General features: G+C 38.9%; 1 protein-coding gene and 1 long non-coding RNA gene across 5 annotated transcripts in view; one reads left to right on the forward strand and one right to left on the reverse strand.

The window, feature by feature from the left end:
- Nucleotides 1-21,700, reverse strand: part of FRYL (FRY like transcription coactivator) — a 300,849-nt gene that overhangs the window by 230,368 nt on the left and 48,781 nt on the right. For 3 of the 4 annotated variants that reach the window (XM_067735913.1, XM_067735912.1, XM_067735909.1), the window contains exon 1: nt 20,606-20,848. The exons of the other annotated variant lie outside the window; for it this stretch is intronic. The gene's annotated coding sequence lies outside the window, so the exon portion shown is untranslated. Of the gene's footprint in view, nt 1-20,605; nt 20,849-21,700 lie in introns of those variants that run through there. 4 annotated transcript variants of the gene reach the window in all.
- Nucleotides 19,356-21,532, forward strand: LOC137223701 (uncharacterized). The gene is made up of 2 exons (XR_010942996.1): nt 19,356-19,788; nt 20,789-21,532. It is a non-coding gene; the product is annotated as an uncharacterized lncRNA (long non-coding RNA).

Below are 21,700 nucleotides of genomic sequence, written 5' to 3' on the forward strand. Positions count from 1 at the left end.
CAACAAAGAGTAGCCCCCGCTCGCCACAACTAGAAAAAGCCTGTGCGCAGCAACAAAGACCCAATGCAGCCATAAATAAATAAATTTATAAAAAGTAAAAAAATAAAGTCTATTAAAAAGGCTTTTTAATAAAAAAAAGAAAACCTTGTCTTATGTGATCTGACTCTAATTACAATTATTTCTACAAATCTTAAAAATTATGTTTTCTGCTTTGGTTGACATTAAAACAAAAATAGTTTGAAAATTTTAAAATGACAAATGTATTGCTATATCAAAGACAATGCCACAATTTTGACTTATTATAAACCAGTCTTCCCATTAAAATTAACTTTTGAAAATAAAAAGCTCAATTTTTTAAGCAAATATTTGGATTTTATTCTTGGGTGTGGCATATAATTTTACACAAAAACAAAAACTCGACTTTATAGAAATCTTTGCAGAGACTGGTTTTATATGGCCTGTGATGGGAATCAATTTACAATACAATAAGTTGTATAAAATTTTTGAAGCGTGTGTTTATAGGCATTTTTCATGTAAGAGGTCCATAGCTTTCATTAGATTCTCAAAGGGGGCCATCATTCAGACAAGATTGAGAATGGCAAGTTTTTAGGTATCAGTTAAACCAAGACATTCACCCACTAATTAACACTGAGGCTTCTACTATGATTAATCATGAAACCCTCTCTGACCTCCATCCTGTATATCTGTTCCCCCTTCCAAGAACATAAAAGGAAAATAATTTATTGTCACCCAAGTATTTAGGGAAGTACTAGGGAACACCGTAAGAGTTCATTAGTATATGAAAGAGGACGATCGGAAGTCAATTAAATCACCCCAATAATCATTTTTTTAAAGGATACATTCACATATGGTTAATGGGATCCTGCAAAATAATTGGGCTACACGCATCAAGACATTAAAATGGCCATAACCTCTACGTTAATAAAGGGGAATTTACCAAAAAGATATAATCTAAAATCAGGCTTAAAAAAATATATGCAGAAAGATGCTTAACTGCATACAGTTAAGAACACAGGCTCCAGAGCCAGCTTGCAAGGACTCACTTATGAGCTAAGCAGCATGAAGCAAGTCTCTTAACCTCTGTTTCCACGCTTATTTTTAAAAGGGATAATAAAAGTACCTATTTCAAGAGGGTTTCATGAAGAGTAAATGAATATATGTCAAATGCTCAGCGTACAATAAGCCCTCTGTAATTGTGTGCGCACTTAAACCTACTAAGCTTCAACCATGTGTCAGGCACTGTCCTAGGCAGTTGAGATACAGCAATGAACAAAAGAGAAGAATCCTGCCCTTCTTAGAGCTTACATGCTAACAAGGGAAGACAATAGACAACAGAAATAATAAGTAAATTATGAGGCATAAAAAGATGAGAGAAGCTATGGGGGGAAGAAAGGAAAAAGAAAAAGTAGAGAAGAATCACAGACTGGCAAGTGCCAGAGGTGGCAGGCGTTGCAATTTTTAAATAGTCAGAGTACATCTCATTAAAAAGGTGACATTTAAACAAAGATCTGAAAACTCAGCCAGGTAGCTATCAGGAGTAAGCACATTCCAGCCACGGGAAGAGCAATCACAAAGGCCCTAAGGCGGGAACATGGCTGGTACATTAGAGCAAGAACAAGGATGATTAGAGCAGATGAGTAAGGGAAAGAGTAATAGGAAAAAAGGATTAGAGAGGTAACGAGGGACCAACTCAGGTAAGGCCTGTAGGCAGCTGTGCTCTGGGGAGCCACTGCACGGTTTGCAGAAGAGTAACATGACTGTCATACATTTAGAAGGACTGCTCTGGCTACTGTGCTGAGAACAGAGTACAGTGGAGAAGCACTGATGCCACTACGAGGCTATTTGTGACTGAAGTGTTAGCAAAACCCTTGTCTTTGAGCCTGAGAAATTGCTCTTGGATTCTGTTCATCTTCTAGCTCTGTTCCCCTGGAAACCATACAGGCAGAATGTCAGCTGTGTTACCAGGCAACGTTGCTTATGGTAAAAATGACTATTGGTAAGTTGCTTCTGACCGAGAGAAACAATAAATACCTGGTGAGTGGCTGTAACTGTGGGCTTCCCTTACTATGGTGACTCCTATAATTCGGCACATACCTTGTAGGGATCCTGGAAGCTATGCTCATGGGTAGTTACGCAAGATAATCGCTCTTGTGGAACATGGGGCTCCTAAGCAAAGTTAGGAGATTACATATCCATCATGTGAGCCTCATCACTCTTACTTAAGCTTCACTTGGAAGAGGGGAGAGGCACAGAGAATGGTTCCGGCTGTTCTCTTTGTAGACAGCTACAAGGACTCCTACCAAAGAGAGTATCTGATTCTTCTCTGCTGGTAAGCTGTGTTTCCTGTCCCATATCCTCTTAAGAAAATCTGATGTCAAATGTGGCCTATGGCAATCCAAACATCTGTCTTGTTGAACCCTAAGAAAATTCCCTGGGTAGCCACTGCTCTGTTGTGGTAATCCAGGCAAGAAATGTCAGTGACTTGGACCAGGATGGTAGTGGTGTCAATAGGAAACAGTAGTAAGATTGCAAATATAATTTGAAGGGGGAGCTTTTAGGATCTTCTAATGAATAGGATGTGGGATGTCCATATTCTATGTGCATACAGTAAAGTTAGGGATAACGGCAAGATTTTTTGGCCTGAGAAACTGGAAAGATGGAGCAAAAAAACTGGGGTTGGGGAGCACTGGAGATCAGGAATTCAATTTTAAACAATTTTTGAGTTGAGGGTCATTCATCATCTTGCTTTCTTCTCAATGACCCAAAATGGCTGCAGCAGCTCCATGTATCATAAGCCCACGTGACCACATCCAAAAGAAGGGGTGTGCCTTCATAAATTGAAGGAAACCAGACTCCCAGAGGACTTCCTTTAAATGTCACCATGCCTGAACCAATCACTGGCAAGGAGGATGAAACTAACACTATTGACTTTAGGCTGCTTTACAAACTGCCCCCTTTGGGTTGGGGAGGAGCCCGTGAAGCAGGTGAACCCTAAATACCTGAACAAAACTAGTCTTAAGAAAGAGAATGACTAACAGGTGCAGTGTCTGTCAAAGGTATTGTCAAGGGCTTTGAATGAACCATCCACACTGATGTTAACATCACCCAGAATAAAAGGTCAGTAATAAAGTACAGGTATAAAATAAAACAGGGAGCCAGGTAATGAATAATGAATGAATAAAAAACAAGTGACCTACCCTCTGTTCCATGAAAGAGACACCTGGACAAATCCTGTGACATTTCATAGGCAAAAATTATTCTAAATGATTTGAGGAAAAAAACAATTAAGAATCTGACTAAAATCAAACTCTCAATTGTAGAAGACAAGCAATGTCTCGAAAACTTCCAGAATTAAGTAATTTTGACCTAGATTTTTACATCCAAATGATCAATCAAGCGAAAAGGCAGAATAAAGACAGTTTCAGACATGTAAGAACATTACTTGAGGGCGTTCTTTAGCAAGCAAGAATGAAAACCAGTAAAGTGGATGTGAGAACACAGGAAACAGCGGAAATGATCCAAGAGTGAAATGAAAAAGAAATCCCAGAATGGCAGGTGTACAGCAGGACTAAACTATAATTCATCCTGTTAATACAGAAAATTAGTGAACTCCATGAAAGGAAGAAAGGAATGGATTCCAAAGACAGAATAACTAAGAAGCTGGTTTCACGACAGGAATGCATGTGTTTCTTTTCTTAACAGAAAAAAAAAAAAAAAAAAAGATATGCAACAGAAAGCTCCAGCAGAATGCTGTCTACCTACAGCTTTTCCTTCCTTATTCCTTGCTAAAGGAATCTAATCTTTTTTCTTTTCTTTTCTTCTTTCTTCTTTTTTCTAAGGTAACAGGGGAGAAGCACAGGATTAGGGAAGGCAGACTCTTGCCCAGACCAATGGGATAAATCACTACAGGTCTAAACAAGCCCTGGAAATCCCATTCTCCTTTGCCAGCAGCTGGCCTGAGCAAGAGGTGAACGAGCAACTCAGTTTAAGCCAATGAGACTTACAGGAAAGTCATCTGGGGAGCTTCTTGAAAGACTTTTCTCCAAGATAAAAAGAAAGATCTGATGGTAGGAAGGAAGATTTGCCATAAAGAGCATTACTGGGCAACTGGTGAATTTGAACATGGACTGTGTATTAGATAATAGTACTGTGTTGTGGTAGACATGGAAATCTACCACTCACATTCAAAAGACTCACTACCAGGAGTGAGGAGTGTGGTTAAGCTGTTAGTTTCATCAGAGTTAGCTTCAGCCTTCAAGAGAGGGTCTCAATAGTCTCTGGACAGCTCCCAGCCCATAAATGAAAAACGCAAGTCACAGGCCAAGCAATTTCTACCCAACATGGAACTCCCCTAATGGACAGTCTTAACTCCAGAGGCACTCCTTGTGCTGGCACACGGGGTGTCATCACAATCTGACAGCTCCACCTGCCCAATCCTGCTTCCTTCTTTCACTTTTGTAAATACAATCCTAATTCTGGCTCAGCATCTGCTCCCCAGAGATCCCAACCTGTGACAATTACATTTCCTGAATTTAATCATTGTTCCATGATCACACCTTTCCTTATGTGATATGTGATGAAGTATTTAAGGGTAAAGAATCATGATCTCTGCAACTTTCTCTCAAAAGATTCACCAAAATAAGGATAACTGGATCTAGATTTATAGAAGCAAAAAGATAAAGGAAAAAGCAAATATAGCAAAATGTTTGTAACTGATGAATCCAGGTGAAAGTTAGACAGTTCATATTACTATTCCCACAACTTTTTTATGTTTTAAAATTTTTCAAAAATATATTTTAAAAGAGGGAAGATCCAAAAAAAAAAAAAGAAGCACTCATCCTATCCCCTTCCTCCTGCCTTTTAGTAAGTGAAAAAAAGATGCTTGGAGTTACAGCAGCCACTGGCAATAAGAGAAAGGTCAGAACCACCAGATATGTCACCTGTGGGTGGATATTCTGTAAAATGCTGCCAAAAACAACCAAAATGATACATCAGGGGAAAAAAAAAGCTATTCAAGGAAGTAATGGTTCAAGTGTGGAAACATATACATATGACATGATTTTGAGCAATTGATAGATTATAGGGAAAGAGAATCCATTCGTCTTTGATACTAGGAACATCATCCTTCTATTGGCATGGGATCATGACACTGGTATGGAGAGAAGGAAATGTAACCATAAACTCACTACTCCATTCTGCAATTAGTATTTGCATGGTAATTAAAAGATGTATGACCGATACAAAAACAAAGCACCAAAGATTTCATTAAGGTTACAGAACAGAATGTAAATGTTTACAACCTTGTAAGGATAAAAGGTACAGCTGATAGAAGTTGAGAGATAGAATGGGGGAGGGCAAAAGGCAAAAGGAAAAGCAGTGAAAGAGTAGGATTTCAATTTTTAATTCCCATAAGACTAGAAATCGCTAAACATATTCCACTTGACTCATTTTTTAACAGTTTTTATTGATAATTCACTTGGCATAAAATTCAATTTACTCATTTTTAATTAGGATATTTGCCTTTTTATTATTGAGTTGTTAAGAGTTCTTTATACATCCTAGATACAAGACTTGCAAATATTTTCTCCCATTTTGTGGGTTGTCTTCTCACTTTATTGATGGTATCCTTTGAGGCACAAATGTTTTTAATTTTGATGAAGTCCAATTTACCTATCTTTTGTTGCTTGTGCTTTTAGTGTCATATCCAAGAAGGCTTTGCCTAACCCAGGTCACTAAGATTTATTCATATTTTCTTGGAAGAATGTTATAATTTTAGCTGTTATTTAGATCTGTGATCCACTTTTAGTTAATTTTTGTGCGTGGTGCGAGGAAAGGGTTCAAATTCATTTTGCAGGGGGATCTCCAGATGCCTCAACACTGCTGAAAAAGCTGTTCTTTCCCTATTGAATTCCCTTGGTACCTTTGTCAAATTTTTTTAAAAATTGATCGATTGGGCTTCCCTGGTGGCGCAGTGGTTGGGAGTCCGCCTGCCGATGCAGGGGACGCGGGTTCGTGCCCCGGTTCGGTAGGATCTCCCGTGCCGCGGAGCGGCTGGGCCCGTGAGCCAAGCCTGCGCGTCCGGAGCCTTGTGCTCCGCAGCGGTGGAGGCCACAGAAGTGAGAGGCCCGCGTACCGCAAAAAAAAAAAAAAAAAAAAAAAAAATTGATTGATCATAGGGTTTATTTCTGGACTCTCAATACTATCCAACTGATTTATATGTACTGACACTTTTTTTAAATTAAGCTAAAATCCACATGATATAAAATTAACTTTTAAGTGTACAAATCAATGGCATTTAGTATATTCACAATGTTTTGCAATCAACACCTCTACCTAGTTCCAAAACATTTTCATCACCCCCAAAGGAAACCCATACCCATCAAGCAGTCACTCCCCATTCCCCATGCCCCTGGCAGCCACCGAACTGATGTATGTCTCTACGGATTTACCTGTCCTAGATATTTCATATCAGTGGACTCATACAATATGTGATCATTTGTGTCCAGCTTCATTCACTAATCATAACGTTTGAGGTTCATGCACTTTGAAGCATTTATCAGTACTTCATTTTTATGGTTGAATAATATTCCATTGTACACATACACCACATTTTGGTTATCCATTCATCAGTTGATTACATTTGGGTTGTTTCTACCTTTTAGCTAAAGTAAACTGCTATGTAAGCACCGCCATGAACATTCATTACAAATATCTCTTTGAATACCTGTTTTCAATTCTTTTGGGTAAGTACGCAGGAACAGAACATGTGGGTCATATCATAATTTTCGGTTTAACTGTTTGTGGTCAAACTGTTTTCCACAGTAGCTGTACCATCATAAACTCCTACCAACAATGTACAAGTGTTCCGATTTCTCCACATCCTCGTCAACACTTGTTATTTTCTGTTTTCTAACTCGTCAAATGTCACATCCAGAACTCAACACAGTACTCCAGGTATAATCTGGACAGTACAGAATAAAGTAAGACTGATACCTTTCCTCTTCTGAACCTCCTCCCCCAGTAGTCCAGATGACGATTCTATGAAGCCTTTCTTATAGTTGCAGTACATTTTATATCTATATTGAGTTTATCAGAGTAATTAAAATACCTAAGTTGTTTGTACTCAACCACATTTCCCTCACCCCTATAATTATGCAGCTGTTTTCTGAACTCATATACAGGACTTCACATCAAGCTCCATTAAGTGATCATGTTAGCCTTAGCCCACCATTTCAGTCAGAAATATTATTTTCAAAAGTCAACCCTAAAAAATTCATTTCATCCAAAAATTTGATAAGCACGTATCGATGTTTTCATTCACATCATTACAAAAATATGGACAGTGATTTTCAGCATGTCACTAGAAATTTTTTCTAGCTGTCATCAATTCATTATTAATTTTTAGAGGTGCTACTCAACCAGTCACATTTCTACCTAATTTTATGGCCATCCAGCCCACAGCCTCCCCCTGTCAACAGAGAGAAATCTTATGTTTGGCTGAAATCCAGTTATACTGTACCTTCTCCATTCTCTTGACCCACAGTCCAATAATCCTATCTAAAGAGTAAGGTTAGTCTAACATAATTATCTTTAGCAAGCCCATGTAATACCTTTCCTTCAAAAATGTAATCATGGTCAATGTTTTTAGCACTTATAACACGATGAACTCAGATTAGATCATACTAGGTTTCCAATCATATTTTGAGATTTAAACATTAAAATACAATGAAAAAACAATATGTATCACTCAAGGCAGTATGTATCACTCAGGCAACACAGGGAATACAGATTATCTCAGGTGTTATACTTCACATTATCAAGACAAATGTCATCAATTTACTGTAGTTTGCATTTACACGTTTTTAAAATTCTACAAGAGTCTCTCCTCCACCATAAAAAGTTCAATAGGAAAAATATATTTCTCCCATGTGTTCACAAAAAATAATAAAATAATAAAAATAATAATTAAACTAGTAAACTTTAAGTTTTGTGTTTCTAATAACATAGATTATTTTGTTGGAACCAATTTCCCCAATACCTTTAAGAGCATATTCCTAGCTCAAAAATCTCTTTTACAAAGCCTTCAGAGATTGTTCCAGTCTAAAACAGCTGCTCTCTCCTTTGCTCTTTCATGATACCTACTACTATCCCTACCACTCACTTTGGCACTCAGTCATCTGATGCTTGGTAGTTATTGTTGTTAACTGTTTGATTATTATCTACAATAGGGTCTTGCCACATTCTTTTCTAACTTCATCACGACCAGCATAGAAAAGGTAAGCACTCGAATCCTTTTATTAATTTATATTGCATATACTATAAACCTATAAAGAATTAAAGTGAAATTGATAAATCTGAAGACAGTTTAGGATCTCCTGGTTCTTCTCTTTCTGAAAAGGGAAAACCAGGTACAGAGAAAGAGCTGTTGAAATAGACGAGGGTAAAATTCGCAGGCTGTTAAGAATGTTTACTCCTAAAATGTATTAAGCACTGTATCAGTTTGCTATTGTTGCAATTACAAATTATCATAAATTTAGTGGTAACGAATATATGTCTTACAGTTCCGGAAGTCAGAAGTCCAAAACAGGTCTCACGGGGATAAAAATCAAAGTGTCAGTAGAGCTGCATTCCTGTCTGGAAGCTCTAAGGAGAATCCATTTTCTTGCCTTTACTGGTTTATAGAAGCTGCCCACATTCCTTGGCTCACAGCCGCCTTCCATCTTCAGTGCCAGCAACGCCCGGTCAATTCCTTCCCATGATGCCATCTCTCTAGTTCTGACTCTGCTGCCTCCTGCTTCTTCTTTTAAAGGCCCTTGTGATTACATTAGGCCCACCTGTTTCTAAAGCCCTCATAACTCTATTTGTGTGTGTCTGTGGGGCGGGGAGGGGGTAAAGGGAAATGTACAAAAAGTAAGGCTTTTCTTGCCCCTACATCAACTAAAACCATCTCTCCTTTCATCACTTTATATTAGGGATCTCTGTGCATGATTTTGTTTAAACAAAAGGTTTTTAAATCTCTACAAACCATGCTACATTCCACTTAGGCTTTGGCATATGAAGAGAGGTCATTAGTTAAGAAACAAAGCTAAAACTATGTGAAAACGTGACATATCGGATGTGAAAATCCAACACATTTATGTGTCTCTGAATAATCTCTTACCTATTTTAAATGAATTACAGAGTTTAAGCTTGTAGATTCCTTCCCCATTTGTACAATTTTAGGCTCTAGAGTTGAACATATAAATTATTTTTATAACTATTTCAAGCATTCAAATAAATCCCCCAAGATGTAATATACTGGATTGCAGATATCAACAGTTTACTATGTCTTGACATGTACAACACATTATTTTTCAGGAAAACATCAGCCATATGGGAACATATCTTATTAAAAAAAAAAAACTATTCGGGTGATAGAATTGACTTCCAGGTGTCTCTTCTCATCTAATAATGACCTCTTATGATGTTCCTTGGCCCCTCCCTAAACACTTGGGTAACAATAATTTTCTTTTTATGTCCTGAAAAAAGTCTACAGATACAGGATGGAGATCAGGGAAGGGATCTGTGACTGACGGCAGAAACCTTGGTGTTAAATGTTTGGCAAATGTCTTGACTGAACTTATACCTTTAGAGCAGCCGTTTTTAATCTTTCCTGGGTCGTGGCCTCTGTTTTGAGAATCTGATGAACCTACAGACTTCTCACTAGAAAAACGCACTTGAACACACACTCAAAATTTTTAATATAACTTATTTTATTGTATTTTAAATTGACTGCCATTACAGACCATATAAAACCAGTCTTTGCAAAGATATCTGTATGTCTCAATTTTTGGTTTTATGCCAAAATTTGTTACACCCAGGAATAAAATTCAAAGTATGCAATAAAACAAACCAAACTTTAATTATTTTCAACAAATAGAAACCAAAGTACTGCTGGCTGCTGGCTGGAGTGCCTCTGATACCAAAGCACAGTTCTAGGAGAAAATCTACTTCTTTCACAGAATTCTCCAGGGAGAGCTGGGGAAAGCACAGGTGTAAGAGAGAAAGCTCAGGTCCAGACAGTAAGAGAATAATGTTGACTGAATTTAATGAGTGTTCCCCAAAACAGTAACATTTTATACTTGTATATATTTATTTAAAAAAAGGAAAAATATGGTTTCAAAAATTGTGAGACATTAAGAATAAAATTTAAATATTTGGGAAAAATATCATACCAGACCTGCTATGTTCCTACTACTTAGTCATGCAAAATGTATTAAGTTCAAAGTAGAGTAAATGCAAGCCTCAAAAGAAGGGTTCTCAAGCCAATAAGGTAAAAAGAAAATACTAGAAGGTAGTACATATGTGTTATCTTAAATTTGAAATTTGAGGTTTACTAACATTCAATGTCTCAGACTGACACCAGCACCTGCTCTTGGTCCTGCATCAGGCTGCTTCCATCTTATGGCATTTACGTGAACTATGCTGGACACCACAGATTGGCGCACTTGACCTCGCGCCTACCGGATAAGCAATTAGAAAGGAGCCTTTTTAGTTATCTGGGGGCAAGCACAGCTGTGGAAATATGAGATTTCTCTACAGCATAATTCCAGAGTCCATCCCCCAGCTTCTTGGGTGACGAGAAGTGGGGCGGCAGGAACACCAGCAGCAGAGGTGTCTTGATCTGACTTCCTAATCCAAGGTTGCAAGTTGGGGTCTGTCCTGCAGTTTTCAGAGTATCTAGAGGCAAATGCAGCAGTGGCAGAGGTGGCACGAGGTCTGGATTCCAGCACGGCTCCCAAGGTGGCCTCTGAGCTGCCCTGGTGAGTTACCTCTGGATTGACCCCCTAAAACCTGCTGTTAGGCCCTTCTGACAATTCTGTAAGCACCTAATACCTTGTATGAAATCTCTTCTAGCTTAAGATACTCAAGGGTTTCTGTTTGTGACGCTGACTACACCCACAGTACTGCAGTAGATAGAAGTCTCCTAAGGGAGAGGTAGCAGTTTCACACCCTGGAGGGGTTGTTTGTGATGTCCTCACCTGTTCACTTTCAGCAGATCACAACATGCTGCAGCCCGCATGGGCCCAAGTAAGTAGATCTGCAGATCTCAGGAGAATTATGATATCACTCATGGATGGATTTTTAAGATTTTTGCAAAGAAAGTCAGATTAAACATAATACTAATAAGCAAAATACAAGCAAGCAACAAGAAAATGGGAGAGCTGACAACTGCCTGTTACCAATACCAGTGCTTTACCAAAAGCTGTAAGGTAAAAATGTGATTATCTTGTAAAACATAATCTATAAAACTTTTTAGAAGAAAACACAGGGAAAAAAAGTCTTTGAGACCTAGGACTAGGTGAACAGTCCATAGACATGACACCAAAAGAACAATCATAAAAGAAAAAACAATGATTAAATGCACTACATGAAAATTTAAAACTTTCTTGCCTCTGTAAAAAATCCCTGTTAAGAGGATGAAAAGACAAGCTGTGGATGGGAAGAAAATTTGTGCCAATCACATATCTAACAAAAGACTTATATCTAGAATATATAAAGAACTCTCAAAACGCAACAATGAAAACCCAATTTGCTCATTAGGGAAACAATTTGCCCACTAGGGAAAGGCAAATTGAAACTACAATGAGCTATCACTACACAACTATTAAAATGACTAAAATTTTTTAAAAACAGTGAACAAAACCAAATTCTGCCAAGCATGTAGAGAAGCTGGCTCTTTCATACATTGCTGTTGGGAATATATAGCCAGTCTGGAAGATAGTCTGGCCATTTCTTGTAAAACTAAACATACACTTACAATACAACCCAGCAATTACACTCTTGGGCACTTATACCAGAGAAATGAAAACTTATGTTCACACAAAAACCTATATACAAATGTGCATAGTAGCTTTATTTGTAACAGCCAAAAGCTGGAAACAACTCCTATGCTCTTCAACAGGTGAAGAGTTAGCATACTGTGTACTGTTGTACATCCATACACTGAACCCTACTCAGCACTAAAAAGAAATGAACTACTGATACATACAACAGCTCAGATGGTTCTCTAGGGCATTGGGTTGGGTGAACAAAGTCCATCTCAAAAGGTTACATACAGTATGATTCCATTTATGTAACATTCTCAAAATGACACAATTATAGAGATGGGGAACAAATTACAGGTTGCCAGTAAATAGGGGTGAGGAGGGTGGGGAGGGTGGGGAAGGAGGAGACCTTGAGCTGCGTGAGGGAGTTCTTGGCAGTGATGGAACAGTACTGTATCTTGATTGTGGTGGTGTTTAAATGAATCCAGACATGAAATGTTATCAAATTGCATAGAACTATACACACACATACACATGAATGAATGCATTAAAAAACATGAAATCTGAATATGGCTACTTAACAGTACTGTACCAATGTTAGTTCCCTGGTTTAATGTTGTTATAAATATGTTGTGTTATATAAGATATTACAACTGAGGGACACTGAATGAAGGTTACACAGGACTCTTTGTACTATTTTTGCAACTTGCCATGAATTTATAATTATTTCAAAATAAAAAGTTTTTTTAAGTGAAGACATTCAATCATACTTATTTTTAAAATTACTAAGATTTTAGGTGGAATCAAAAACATGGAAATAATACATTTTAAATTGTTCTAAAATATTTTTCATCTTTATCTCATTATTTTTGTTAATGTCTTTTTATGTGCATAATATTATAGTACATAGTTTACAACAAACATACACATATCGGGAATGCAGATACATTTTTTTATGCTGCTGGAGTGTGACATAAAACTTTTGCAGACCTCTGTTACAGAGGCTACAATAATCTAAGACTCTATCTTTTACATTTTTTACTTGGGCAAGCATATGCCAGAACAGGAAAAACATGGAATTGAGAATCAAAAAGAACTCAATTTTTATCCATAGTTTAAACAAGTCACAATCTCATCCTCGTCTACAAAATGGAGGAGTCATATTAGATCATTCCCAAGAACAGTCCAGCTCTTAAATATTATGACTCCATGAGTTCTACAACAGGAAAAAGTGAAATAACCATAAAGAAATGTATGACTAAAACTCTAACCAGTATTCACTGAAACTATACTATGGATTCAGTATTGCCAGGAATATTAAATACAATACACAGCCTAAGTTATCATCAACATAAACACAGAAAAGTGCATCTACAAAGACAATTTTACCTCAAAGAAAATAGATTAGCAAAAGATCCTGTTTAAATATAAATATCAAGATAACAGGCACATGTGGCTATTTTATATGCAACCTCACAGTTCTTTAAAGCCTCTAATTTCTGCTCATGGTATTGTATTAGGTTCTGAATTGCAGCAAACAATATACCAATGCATACAGGTATCCTGGTATTCAAGCTGTGGGTTGGGTTCTCACACGAAGTAGACTACCAAGACATCCAGAAAAGAATTATTTTCCATCCACTTAATTATTCTCCATTCACTTGAGTTAGACTTAATAAGACAGAATTTTAAGAGATCCATTATTCAGGGGAAGTTAAATATACCACCCTGTTATACCACCTTTTACTTCTAAGCAGTAAAAACCAACACAACAAGGTCCTAGCACTAAAGCTCCATGCACAGGAAGTTCTTCAGTTTCTCACCCAGAACCTTCTATCATTTTTATCCACCATTCAACAAGTGGTTATGGGTTCTAGTCTCATATCACACAGAAAATACCAAATCAGAAAGGTGAGTAAACTACAGGTGAGTGTAATGAGAGTAAACAAAGAGATACAGTTAACAATAAAGTAATAAGCAAATCTACTCCCCAAAACCAAACATGCTTTAGAAAGGAATGGTTTCACCAACAAATGAACAAAATATGGTGGTATGTATATTGCTGACTGAGGAGACTAATGGATGGAGATTCTGCAAATACACTGTGATGAGTTCACTGACACCCAAGACACATGAATGGAACCACCAAAGTAATATTTTTTTTACTAGTATTTATAGACAGCACTATCCATCTTAAATTTTTTTAATGGAGAAGAAAACTGAAAATCACATTTAAATTATCTTTCCAGCATTCTTTAGTATTGAACTAAATTACATCACATCTGAATATTACCATGAAATATAGACACACCCAAAAAAAAGAAAAAAAAAACCACACACAAAAGAGGACAAAACAAAACAAGGAGTCCTGAGAGGTTGAAATATGTTGAAATTCATTCAGGCAACAAGGCGTATCTGTGAATGTTTTACAGCCGAAAAAAATGAAGCTGCACTGCAGTAAATGAACAAACTAATATCCCCTTCTTCAATTCCCAGATGCCCTTTAAAAAACACTACCACCACCACTTCAACCTCTCTGAAGTATGGTTGTTCTAAAATAGAAATGTATCTCACAACTGCTGTCACCCAACAGCAACATTCAGTTGGTAAAAACTTTATGTTGACATTTCCTAAAAGTTCAAGAATGCAGTGGCATCAAAGTGTCTTAGGTTTGATCAAAAATGGTCATTCAAAATAATCTTAAAAAAAAAAAGATCAGAAGCCTGTAAAACTACAATCAATGGAGATACAGAAAATTCTCAAAACTAAATTGCATCCTTTTACTTTAAAAGATAGTACATATAAAGAACTTATTACTTAGTAAGCACTCAATAATTGTAGCTGCTAGTATTACTATGAGACAGAAAATAAGGACTAGAGAGCTGATGAAAATATGATCATAGTGGTCAGGCAACCAATATACACTTATTAAGTGCCTATATGGTCTCAGCACTGTGCAGGGGCAATACAAGTTCATCACAATCAACTTACGCAGCACTATCTCTGATCAAATAAATGACAAGTTGCGCAATATATTCTGAACCAATAAGGTAAACATCAAGTTACATTCAGCAATGATTAGAACTTACCAAGTACTTTCAACTTCTTTCGAAGTACCGTCCTTTATTTAAGTCCAGTATACAGAACTTGAGACAAATTAATTACTTGTAGAGAGTCACCAAATGATTAAATAAACATAAAAGTGTCACCAAAATGAGTCTTTTTCTTTCTTTCTTTCAAAATGAGTCATGATTTTTATAGGGGGAAAAAAATCTCTTTTCCCATTTCTCTCCAGGCTTAGGTAGAATAAGGATTTAGATTAATTCCCTCTTGAAAATCTTTCTAAACTTCGAGGGTCATGAAAAGACCCTCTCTACTCCTAGGATTTATGCGCATTAGAGGGACGGATTTACACAGGAATGCACATTTATTAAAATGTTATCTTTCATTTATATGAAATGTCCAGAATAGCAAATGTATAGAGATGGAATGTAGATTAGCAGTTGCCTAGGGCTGAGGAGGGAGGTAAGGAAGGTGATGGGGTGATGAAAAAGTTCTAAAACTGGTTGTGAGAGGTGTACAACTCCGGAATATACTAAAAAACATTGACTTGTACACTTTAAATAGGTGAATTGTATGGCATGTAAATTATATCTCAATTAAGCTGTCATTTAAAACTTTTAACTCTTCTCAAAACTCGACAAATCACACTTGCTGCATTATGGTCAAACTCCATAGGATGTATCCTTGGTCAGATATTCTTCCTAGCCTGGTTGACTCCCATCACTGACAATTCTACAAGGCCCCTTTCTCAACAGTCTGATTCTTTCCCCACCAATACAAAGATCGAGCAACAGAACAGGCTTGCAGGGAAAGGAGGTAGTCCATTTTGTAAAAGTTAGAAATACTTCACACTATATTTTAATACAAGTGATTTTTCAAAACAATTATTTTCATAACATAAAAAAATCCTGATAAAGCTATCTATTTATTATAGCATTTTGAGTTTAAAAGAATGTGTTACTACTCTATCAGTAAACTGTGAATTACCTACTAGGATACAGATACAGTGTCATAATGGTGGTCTATGAAATGGACGATCCTTGTAGGGTATAAGGAAAGACACATCAACATCTGCAGAATTTCTGAAATATTCTGCCTCACAGGAATAGCAGTGCTTGAAATTAAAAAAAAAAAATTCTACAGCTCACAGATTTACTTTAACAGGACCCCAACCCACCTCCTATGGAATACCAGGTTTGTTTGTTAGGATACTTTGAAAGAAGCTATACAGAACAACAAACAAGGGTGAATAATAAATCACCTAGAAGTACACATCATGTACGCTACCTTTCATCCACATGTACCGCTCTGTCTATTTAAGGATCCTACTCAGAGGAGCTCATAGCTTGGGGTCCAGACAGACTTCATCATCCTATTCTCAGTGCCTACATGGTGCACAAATTAGGTGTAGTTTTCAATAAAAACCTGCTGAATAAACGGAGATTTCTCACCTGATTAGCCCTGGCTGCTTGCAGCTGGGTTTTCTATTTAGGAACCTTTGGAAAACTTTTTCCCACCTGGGCTGGCTTAAAGAAGCACCCAGAACAACAGAATCTTATCACCTCCTTCATCAGCCTAAATTGTAGCTCTCTTTTTATAATAGCAACATAAGGGTAGAGTAAAACCTCTGCGTGTGAACTGATGAGAAACAAATATCTTCCTACATTCCTCCAGGGGCTACTGTGAGCAGTGCCAGTTGGCAGTCTCGGAGCAATTTTTAATGCTCTCTAGAGACGAGAAGAATCAAGAAATGAGAAGAGATTAGGCTTACGGTATGTACTCCAAAAACATTTTAGCCTAAAGGTACTTAAAGCGTTCAGGGACACAGGTTTTGACCATTTTTGAAATGATTATGATTCTAATAGTCTATAAATCATAGACTATGTTTTGAACACAAAAATACTGGTGGGAGCCTTGTTTCTCAAGAACAGGTGAAATAACCATAATAACTGAGCCTGGAGAAATTAATAATTATTTATTTTATTATATAAAATAAAAAATAAATAAGTGTATAAAAATTGATTACCTTTCTCCATTCCCAGTAAACATAACTTACTCAAGTATGATAGTTTAAGGCACTCCTATCTGAAGGTAATAAAAAAAAAAGGGGGAAAAAAAACCTGGAATTAAAAGTCAAACCATTACCAATAGTTATAATGTGATAGGGGCAATGTTAGAGGGGATATTTAGTTTCTAAATTATACATTTCCTTCATAACAATATTTTACAATGAGCATGTGAAACTGGTGATAAGGAAAAAATTGGTTTTTCCTTTAAACACTCATATACTCTTTCCCCAAACAAAACAATATGAACTTTTTTATTGCTTGTGGTTTTACAGACTCTACTGGGGTAATAACAACAAACCTGCTCAAGTACTTTAGGCAACAATAAAAGGGACGGGGGGGGGGGCAGGAAGGCTCCAACTTTTGTTAATGGTTTTTATCAAAATCCACAAGCTAATGAATAAATACACACATAACTATACTGTAAGTCAGAGCATGGCTTGTGCTGTAAAAGGACTTTACAGGAGCAAGAGAAAAGAGCCATCACTTCGGATCAGGAGAACAGGAGAGCTTGCAGACAAGGTGACATTCGAGCTGGGTTATATAGATGATCCCTCTGATGAGGTAACAATAGGTGAAATTCAGAGTACATGCTCTGCCCCCCCCAATATTTTATAGATTAAAAATAGTTCAAGTAGTGAACATACACCCCAAACATACTTTATTTTTTTAATTTTTAAAAAATATATTATAAAATTTGCTACATAAAGCAATGAAAACTTTCCCACATCACCTAAGTTTCTTCTATCATTCCACTATTCCTTTACCATTTTGGCATGAATCCTGTGTCACTGTTAGTTTGCACCTGTTACTGCAATGGGATACACATTATCTTTTCCCTATGGATGATAATTTTGCATCTTCCCATTAAACTCCATACCTTTGAGAGCAATGACTGTCATCCATTTCTGCTTTACCTTTCCATAAAACTCCTCAAATAAATGGGTACTCAACAGATGCTGACAGATTAAACCTAATTCTAATAATTGGGACAAGAAACAATCACCATCACAAAAGATGTCCGTGGAACAGATATTATAAACAAATCACAGTTTTGTACACAGAACAAAAAGCACCTAGATTAATATATCTTCCCTCAAACACTAAACCAATTGCTATTCTTTGGTGTAACTTGCTCAGAAAGGTGTTTATTTTAAAAAATAAATATATAAGCCTCTCAAGCAGCCTCTATAGAACATTATCGTTTTCTGTCACAAAGACCTAAGTCAACACATTAATTGGGCACTAGAAAAGTACTAGGTGACACAGTGAATCTGCACAGAAATAGAGGACAGTCCTAGTTCCCAGGGATCTCAATGGACAGTTCACAATTCAAGAAATTCCCTGGCAATGTGTATATTTAGGACAATGTGTTTAAAACAATGTGAAAAGCACACAGGAAAAGTATGTTTTCCAGGAAACATAGCCTAGATAGTTCAAAGATAATTCTTTGAGTGTTTTCTTTATATGCGATCTTTTAAAAGTTCAGGAATTCTCTCCTCTATTGTTTAAATAAGCTGGTAAGTAAACAAAAATAGAAATTTGAAAGCTTGTTTTAATCTTCTACTTTCTATTATGAGAGGGAAAAGACGATTATGCCAGCAGGCCTGCCTGACATACTTATCAAAGAAGAGGATCAAAGAGAAGAGGAGGAAGGAGGATATTAGGTGTAACAACGCCAGATACCATCAAGATTACTACGAAAGATCATGTGTTTGTGTGTCTACACTTCCTAAATTCTATAGGAAGAGCCAAGTATCTCTCAAATATTATTACCTGAAATTGGCTTTTAGATTCCCAAGTACAGCTTCTCTGTTGTTACTGCTGAGCCTGTGAACTTATGTTATAATGCTGCACACCACTCATATAATCAATGAACACTTTGGAAAGTTGTTAGTATTGCTTAAAAAAAAAAAACCCGCTGGGCCAGAGGTTCCAATAAAATTCACTTTTCTAGAGAAGTAATTTTACAAAATAACTCAGAATGTAAGAAAAGACAGGATGGAATGCTATCTTTGATAATGAGTAGCCAAAAAAAGACTACAGAATAACACACACACCGCAGCTTTGTTTATAGGGTTGTAACTTGCACATGCAAGTACTCTACAAAGTACTGCACAAGAAGAAACTGTCAAAAATGAATGTTCATGAGAACATTCCTTTTCTAAATAAGGTCTCTAACAAGGAGGTACTGTTTCTAAATATAATTTCTTTAGCAAGTATTGACAGGTATAGAATAGCAGCAGTGCTCAAGATGGAAAAAAACTTCTTACATTTGTTTCATCAATAGTACAAGTTACTGTTACTAATTACAATGCCTATGGGTTCAGTAGCATAAATTTACTGAGATATCGGCTGGGCAGAACAGTTACAAAACTAACTTTACTTTTATCAAAAGTTTATTTTTTCCTAATCCTATAGACCCTAGCAACCTGGAGTTTTTTGTTCTGTTTCGTTTTGCAATTTTTTTTCCTTCCAAAAGAAGCTCCGCCAGTAAAGTCGAGGTAATACTTTCCACAGTTCAAAGGTTAAGGGGCATTCGGCTCTACATAGAGCTCTAGCTCGTCATCAGCACCGCTCCCTTTTTTTTTTTTTTTTCAAATTATCTTGACCTGAGAGAGGTTAATGCTCCCTTACAATGCAAATCCACGAGATAAGCGATTTTAGGTGCCGAGAAATGAAACTGGGATGAGAGGAAAACACCGACAGCGATCAAGAACCATTTCGCCGTAGAAATAAGCCTCTCCAGAACGCAAGAAACTAAGGTTTTGTCCAAAGAACCTGCCGCCCGGAAGCCACAACTTCCAGCAATTGGCAAAGAAAAGTTACAAGTAAGAGCTCAGCGCCCAGGGAGTCTGCGCCGGTGCGGAGACTGAGACCTGCAAGGACACTCACTGGCCCCCACAGCCCGCAAGCGCTGGCTGCGGTGTCGGTGGGGCCGATTCCGGCTCGGGTAGGCTCGGGGTCTGGGGGTGCGCGGAAGGCGCGGAGCGGCGCGGGCACGGCGCCCGCGTCCGCACCCCTCCCCACTACCGCGAGCAGTGGGCGGAGAGACGAGAGCAAAGGAAAAGCAGGACAATGCTGGGCCGGGCTGGCGACTCCGCGCGCTCAGCGTGTCCCCAGCGTCCTCCTCGCCTGGGGCCGCCAGCTGCCGAACTAAGTTTGCTCCTCAGCCCTGCCTTCCTAGCCGGGGCAGTGAAGCAGTGACCGCCGACCTCCCTCCGCCTCGCCGCGGCCGCCGCTGCCTTCCTCCCCGCGGGGCGGCTCCCGCGAGTCCACGAGGACGCGGCGCGCGCGAGCGGAATGGGGCGCGCGAGGGAGAGGGGGCGCGCGAGGAAGCAGCGCGCGCGCGCGGGGAGCCGGGCGCGCGGCGCTCCCCGAGGACCCGCTGCCGCTCCGGCGGGTTTTCGGTTGAGGCGGGGGCTGCGCCGCGGCTAAGTGTCCGTTATGAGTCTTGGCCCGGGCGGCGCAGCTTGCCAGCCATTCTGGCCCGCCTCCCCCTCGACTCCCATCAGAAAGGCAGCGAGCGAGGGCCGGCGACCTCGTCTCCCGCCAGGGCTGTGGCCGCCAGTCGGCGGGCATCCCGGCGCCTACCCCTGGGGTGGAAGAGCAAGTGAAATGAAGCGCCTTTCCCCAGGCAACACCTACCCGTCCCCAGTCCAAGTGCAGCTGCCTCACTCCTCAGGCGCCGCCGGTCCCCGCCCTCGGGCCCCAGGCTCCGTTCTCTTGACAATGGCGCGTCCCCTTTAAGGAATAATCCGATCGGAACCGATCTGTGGTTAAACCTCCCTCCGACTCTGATTTTAACCGGATTTCTCTCTCTCCCCCCAGAGCCCGACGGCCGCCCGGCGGTGCTGCGAGCTCTTCCCACCTCTTCCCCGCCCCGCCCACTCCCTAGCTTTCCTGATTGGCGAGAAACACTACTACAGGAACAGCAGTTGTCGCATCGCACTCGCCAGTCCAGCCGCCGCTCAGAGTTACCCCCACCTTCACCCCGCCCCCTTTCCTGGGTTGGTCCTACCTCTAATCATTCTCCGTCTTCTACTCTATCGTTGCTTTGGAGAACTGGCAGTCAAGGCTCACCCTCCCGCCTCCGGAAAGCGAACTTTATTTTTATTGGTAAAAGGACATCTTCCTGTGCACCTGATTGGGCAAGGAAGGAGTTAGTCTGCACGCCCCTTACCCATTATCGCTCTCTCTCTTTACGGGTTTGAGAAACGGCCGCAAAGTCCTCCCCCCTATTTTGCCTTGTTCTAAGCGCCTTTCCCTTTAAATATTGGTAGGGGTGGTGGACAAACTCACAGCCTGTGTTGGAGAAAGACGGAAAGGGAGAAGAGGAAATTTCAAAATCTTCTCCAGATGAGTAATATATCGGGAACTGGAGCTGGGATACTGCGGAATCTCATCCTTCGGTCTACTGAATGGAGTGGTTAGAATGAGAATACCTGAAATTCTAGTACTAACTTCTGAGATGTACTCAACAAATTTTCACTCACCGTCCACTCTACTCCTACTGTCGATCCCACTGGCATTTCGCTACTCCAGAGAGCTTTAATAAAAGTATCTGTAAACCTAGAGGTGTCCTTGTTTGTCCCGCATTCATTTAAAAAACCCTTTAAATCGCTTCCATTAAAAGTTCCGTTTAATTTACGTCCTCTGTTGTTATCTCGGGGTTTGTCACGAGAGCTAAATTACTTTTCTGAAAAGATTGAATAGATGCCCACCCACCATGCCAGCCTGCAA

Source organism: Pseudorca crassidens, chromosome 4 (genome assembly GCF_039906515.1).
Source record: "Pseudorca crassidens isolate mPseCra1 chromosome 4, mPseCra1.hap1, whole genome shotgun sequence".
Taxonomy (NCBI): domain Eukaryota; kingdom Metazoa; phylum Chordata; class Mammalia; order Artiodactyla; family Delphinidae; genus Pseudorca; species Pseudorca crassidens.